The sequence below is a fragment of the Galleria mellonella genome, unplaced genomic scaffold (assembly GCF_026898425.1).
Source record: "Galleria mellonella isolate WM207_F2 unplaced genomic scaffold, CSIRO_AGI_GalMel_v1 utg150, whole genome shotgun sequence".
Taxonomy (NCBI): Eukaryota; Metazoa; Arthropoda; class Insecta; order Lepidoptera; family Pyralidae; genus Galleria; species Galleria mellonella.
Genome location: NW_026442002.1, coordinates 2,566,390 through 2,573,519, shown reverse-complemented (window position 1 = coordinate 2,573,519; position 7,130 = coordinate 2,566,390).

Sequence of the window (7,130 nt, the reverse complement as noted above, 5' to 3'; positions counted from 1 at the left end):
TACAGACAATAGTAGTTAGAAAAGGAATGTCACAATCTTAAGTCAATAATAGAAAAACAAACCAGTATTTGTAAAGAGTTTCGTATACTACATTCACCCATCCTTTTTTTAAAAAACCTAAGTTATTATAATTCATAATCCCCTAAATAAGCGGGTGGTCTTCTTTCACAAATAAGCCGCTGAGACGAATCGACCACCATTGAAGGCCCAGTGCCATCAGCATTCAAATTGTCGGTTTCAGTCGTGGTGTTGTAGCTCTCGGTATCTGTATCGGTTCGAGATCGATCGGAGTTCTCAATTTCGTCAGTGTTAGCTATATCTCCAACTAATCTATTAATTGGGGCAAGATGTCTATTAGATACAGTATCCTCTCGTCCATCAGCAAAACGTACTAAAGAATAATTTGGGTTGGATTCTAGCAATTCGACTTCTTCTACTAGAGGATCATATTTATTTTTTTCTTACGTTTTTCTTCAAAAGTATTGGGCCAGGAATCATTAACCACGAAGGTAAAGAAATTCCATTACCAGATCGTCTGGGAAAACATAACAACTTATCATGTGGAGTTGCATTCGTAGCAGTACATAACAAAGAGCGTATGGAATGTAATGCTAGAGGTAGTACCTGTTCCCAATATCGTATGTCAAGGTTCTTGGATCTTAAAGATAATTGGATGGTTCTCCACAGTGTCCCATTCAATCGCTCAACTTGACCATTTCCTTCCGGATTGTAAGGTGTAGTTCGACTACAAGCAATATTATTTCTTAGTAGGAAATCTTTAAATTCTTGTGACATAAATCCAGCACCACGATCTGAATGAATATATAGAGGCGTTCCAAAAGTAAAGAAGAGGTCCTTTAAACACGTTATGACAGTTCCTGATGATACGTCTTTACACGGGTAAGCAAATGGAAAACGAGAAAATTCATCAACAATAGTTAATATATATTTATTTTCAGTATTCGAAGGTAACGGCCCTTTAAAGTCTAAACTGAGTCTTTCAAATGGAGAAGTAGCTTTGATAAGTCTTCCTTTGCTATTTGCAAATCTAGGTTTTATCTCGGCACAAATAGGACAACTCGCAGTCATGTCTTTAATCTCTACAAGAGAATAGGGCAAATTTTTAGAACGCACCCAATGAGCCATTCTTGTGATTCCTGGATGGCATAGAGTATTGTGCAGTTGATATAAATTTTTACGTGAAAATGTACTAGCACAAACTCTTGATAATGCATCTGATACTATATTTTGTCTACCAGGTCGATAGACAATATCAAATTTAAAACAAGACAGTTCCAGTCTCCATCTCTCTATTTTTTCATTCTTAATTTTACTTGTATGCTTCTGATTGAACATAAAAGAGACAGATTGTTGATCAGTTATTAAAAGAAAATGTTTTCCAATTAAATGATGACGCCATTTACGTAGACTTTCAACAATCGCTGATGCTTCCTTCTCTATTGACGAATGGTTTCTTTCAGAATCTGTTAAGGATCGGGAAAAAAATGCTACAGGGCGTCCATTTTGCGAAAGCGTTGCTGCCAAAGCATGATCAGAAGCATCTGTTTCGACAGTGAACATTTGTGTGTCGTCAATTGCTACCAAAGCTGCATTTGCAATATCTTTCTTGATACTTTCAAATGATTCGCTTGCCTCATGTGATAAAGGAAATGAGTTATTCGTTATTAAAGGACTTATTTTCTCTGAATAATTGTTTATCCATCTAGAAAAATGTGCAAACATACCTAATATTTTCTTCAAGGAAGTTAAGTCTGTAGGTGCAGGCATAGAAAGTAATGGTTTAAGACGCTCTTTATCAGGCTTTACAGTGTTATTCTCTATAGTATAACCCAATAAGTTAATAGACTCAGAGCCAAACTTGCATTTATCTTTATTTAAAGTAATTTTATATTTTTCTACTGCTGTCATAAATTTGGCTAAGTTAGCATCATGGGTAAGTTTATCCTTTCCACAAACAGTGACATCGTCTAAGTAAGCATAAGTATCTGTAAGATTTTCATTATCAATAATATATTGCATCGTTCTTTGGAATGCTGATACGCCATTTGTAACTCCAAAAGGTATACGTGTAAATTGATATAATTTACCACATGCTTCAAATGCTGTATAAGGTCTTTCCTTTTGCAGAATCGGCACTTGATGGTAAGCACTTTTAAGGTCTATTTGGCTAAAATATTTATTCTGAGCAATTTTAGATACAAGAAATTCAATGTTCGGCAATGGATACGCATCAAGTTCTGTAAATTTGTTTATCGTTCGTGAATAGTCAATAACAAGACGTTTTCGATGCGTACCGCCACCAGTTACTAGGACTTGTGCTCGCCAAGATGACATACTTGGCTCTATAATTCCATCTTTTAATAGCTTTTGAATTTCTTCAGAAATGAATTTTTGGTCATCATCATTATAGCGCCTTGATTTTATTGCCACAGGTTTGATATTAGGCGACAAATTTGAAAATAGAGTTGCGTTAGGTAAATTTGCAGCCATAACATTGCATATCTTCAAAGAATCTCTGGGACCTCCGAACTGGAGTTCTAAAGAACGGTGATTTTTAAGGAAATCATGACCTAAAATAATGTCAGTGCATAAGTTACGTACAACTAGTAACTTGGCATTGCTGTAAGAGTGATTATATAATTGTATAGTAGCATTACAGTAACAGGTGACTGGAGATGTATGATTAAGTGAAGCTAAAGTAATAATTTGCTGACAAGGTTTCTGTCTCAATTTCAAGAGTTGCGCCAATTCTTCATTTATGAAACTTATCGAGCTTCCGGTATCGATAAGAGCTTCGGCACGATAATTATTAATAATAACGGGTACAGTTGCCTTATGTAGACTTGGTAAAGAAGCTGCTGATATAGCAGCAACCTCCACAGAATAATTAGTATCATTTTCGTTTGTTACAGCAGCATTCATAGTTTGTTTACTTCGGCAAACATTAGCAAAATGTCCCTTTTTAGAACAAATCTGACAAGTACTATTCAAAGCTGGACATTTTATTCGCTGAGGAATTACATTACTGCCACAGAAGAAACATCTTCTTTTATTTGAAGCAGCAGCTAAAGTAGACTCAGCCAAATTATCTCGTACAGTAGATACATCGTTGTTGTTCAGGGAACATATTTGAGTTTTCTTTTGTGAATTAGATGAAATAACGGCATCAGCAGAATTAAGGGGCAAAGAATTACCATTGTAAGCTAGGGAATTAATTTCTGCCATCTCGAGTGAAATTGCTTGATTGAAAGCTTGATCAAGTGAGAGTTCAAAATTTTCTAATAAACGTTGGCGAATGTTTTGTGAGGAAATACCAGCAATAAATGCATCTCTAATATATTCAGATCGATATTGTTCAGCTTTAACATCTTTGAAGTAGCATTTTTGAGCAAGAAGCTTAAGTTGGCGCAAGTATTGGTCTATAGATTCATCACTGCGCTGCTTTCGAGTGCCAAGGATATGACGTGCATGTATTTCATTTTTTTGTTTAATGTAAGTATTATTTAAAATTGAAATAGCTGACTCATAATCATTACATTCTTTTATGTACACATAAACGCTGGGAGATAAGTGATTAATCAAGATTTTTAATTTATGCTCCTCCGTAAACTCACCAATACTTTCTGACAAAAAATTATCGAATGTATATATCCAATGTGTCCATTCTAAATCAGCATCGGTAGAGCTTGGATCTAACTCAAATCTTTCCGGCCGTAGGTAACGCGACAAACTTGTTGAAGCCGGCCCTGGAGTTGACGATATCATCTCGGATTCAAATTTCTTGTTACGGTTTTTTCTTGACATAATTAGTTGTATTTTATTAGTTGAATTAATTGATACAAAACGATATAGACCATAGGGAAATATTGGTTTAATTCAACTAAAAATAACGATACATTGGCATTATTACAGACAATAGTAGTTAGAAAAGGAATGTCACAATCTTAAGTCAATAATAGAAAAACAAACCAGTATTTGTAAAGAGTTTCGTATACTACACAGATGTGTATTTAAAATAACAGAATTTTCATCGTGCCCGTTTATAATTACTCCTCTCCATCCAAAGGTTGTCTGGAAAAGATCGCTTTAGCGATAAGGTCGCCCATTGTTTTCTCACTGTGATCATTTCTTTTAATTGTTTGTATTTATAATAAGTTTACTATTGTAATCTTTTGGAGGAAACAATAAAGAGTATGTAGAGGTGTAGATTTCAGAGGTTCAGAAGGAGTGAGAGAAAGAAAGATTTAGTACGAGATTGTATAATGAATAATATTTACAGTAAATAAATCCAGATATAATAAGTCGCCATACAAAATATAGTTCGGTAAAATTGCTAAGACAAGAAGATTGTCAAGAACGTCACTGTCTATTTTTTTGCAACTATGTAGGTTTAAAAGGGGTTGGTAGCCTACAAGTATCTATCTATGTTTTAGTATAATTGTTCATTTTCAACCGACTTCAAGAAGGAGGTTTTGTTTATTTTCTTTTTTATGTTTGTTACATGAGGTAGCCTCCTAATAAACTATCCTCTCCCCTCAGTTCTAAACCGATTTGGAAAGTTATTTTTTTATCCAATAGGATAATAATAATATACTTATGACTTAGTCCTATAGAAATTTAATTTAAATCGGTAGTTTTGTCTTTAGAACAAAATAACTGGTTTTGTCGTAATTTATTTATAAATTACTCACCACACTTACAGTCTCCCAAAACGTGTAGTGAGCCATAGGTTTATTTTACAAACTTAAAAATTTTAAACAACATTTTAAAAATATATCTATTTTGTCATTATAGTACATTACTGCAGCGGCCAGCAACTGAGACATTGATGGACGAATGTGCAAATGTGGGCTGAGGCGTAGCCGAGGCACATATACGTGAGTCCATCAATGCCTAGTTGTGGCCAAGGCTTGTATAGTACTTTTCTCAAATAATGCGCGGAAATCAAAAACACAATTTATCTTTTTAAATTCAATGACGAATAACTAACAATAATAATTTTTCACGCGTCAAAATGATCCTTTGTTTTTTTTTTTTCAATAAACAGCTTTCTATTTCCAAGCCAGTTCGAAATTTAAATAAAACCTTTTATTAGTTACCTCCTTGGTAGCCATGTTTCGAAATAAAAGGTCATTCCATTTTTAAATTACAGGACAGATATGAGTTTACATAGTAATTTATCTGGCCGCAAAACACGACAGATATGGATTTTCATACAACTTTTGCCGGCCGCTGCCCGCATGTATCTGGCCAGTACGGCAATTTTGATTTATCTCTAAGAAGATTGTCAAAATAATGCTCACATTTCCAAGCATGTTTGAGAAAAATATATCAATATCTGGCTGCTGAGCAATCAGAGAATTGAGCAGAGAAATAGCTTGATAAGTGGGAGCAAACTGAGCAGTACAGGTGCGAACCGGCGGCGCTGATAGAAATCGACAAGCACGCACTTGAAATTAAAGTTTTTTTTTGTGAGACACAATCTTTAAGTACTGTTTTTTTTTTTATATATATTATTCGCCAACTATCCACTGCTGAACAAAGGCCTCTCTCATAAGGAAGATTTTGCCAGTAGTTGCCACGCTTGGCAGGCATGTTGACAACCGCAGTTTGGCTTTGACAATGTTTTAAAAGGGACTTTACTATCCATCCCTTAATTATTTAGTTACCTTAGTCGCCTTTTACGGCACCCACGGGAAAGGAAGGCGTGGACCATTCAATGGCGGGACCACACGGCTATTATTTAAAATACAGTTATTTAGAAATGATTTTGGTATCTACGAATATTAATGTACAAAACAATTAGACATAGTTTATATCATATTACATTTAGTAATACGTATTGTAATTTTTTGTCTTAACTTTATTATCAGCATTAAAAATTATAATAGATATATGCGAGTTAAAAACTATGTCTTTAATCTATTTGTCTATTGATAAAAAAAAAAGTTAGAGCTGTATTCTTACCAGTCAGTGAGGAGTCATAAACAATTATGTATTCATTTATTGAAACTCCAATGCACAATTAAACAATAAATAGTAAATTAAATAGGCGATGCATTTAGTAAGTAAACTACTAAACTAAGTACAAATAAAAATATAATCTTTCTTTTTTCTCTCTATTTTCCTTTATATTTTATTTATACGGTTTATTTTAGTCGTAGGTATTTTTCTGCCTTGTTTTCTTTTATCATCTGATCATATTTATTATATCATTTCATACCAAGTAGGTAATACCTATGTAAACTTTTTTTTATCTGGAGGGCTATACTGGCTAGCTGTAAAAAAATCGAGTATCATTTGTTTTTTTTTTTCTCACAAATTAAAAAACGAATGCATTTGTTTGAATTTTATAGCGTTTTCTTTATTCAAATTTAGTTTTTTGTATCAATTTTATGATTTAAACAAAACTAAGGATTTAATACGAAAACACATTGTAAAATTGAAATTTGTATGTGTTGCTTAGACTTTATATATATGTATATATATATATATATATATATATATATATATATATATATATATATATATATATTTTTTTTTTTTTTATTATCAATAAAAATACAAGTTACAGAATTTATGTTCCATTAGCATTTAGAAACCACGTAGGTTTATATTAATACTAAATACATTAAAATTATTTAGATTGTATTAAAACCATGCAAGAAGTATCGTTTTAATTTACACTTGATGTTGCTAATAGTAATATTATCTCGTACATCGGTGGGTAGTTCATTAATAAATCGAGGAACCAGGTAGTCAGCCGTACGCTCACCATAACAGTTATTTACGCGAGCGCTATTGGTACAAAGTTGCTTCCGTGCGACCGCCCTCGTATATACAGCATGATTAATTTCGTTCCAATATTTATTGTTAAAAAAGTTTTCCTTAAGAAATGTGTATTTAAATTGTAGATGTACAGGTAAAATATTGCAATGTCGAAAAAGACCAGTATCATCGTCATAATACTGCATCTTAATTTTGGGAGATACAATAGTTCTTAAAATTCTACGTTGAAGTTTAAAAATATCATTTAAATATGTTTTATAAGTGCGGCCATAACTTGACAACCCATATTGAACATAAGATTCGACCAATGAATTATACAG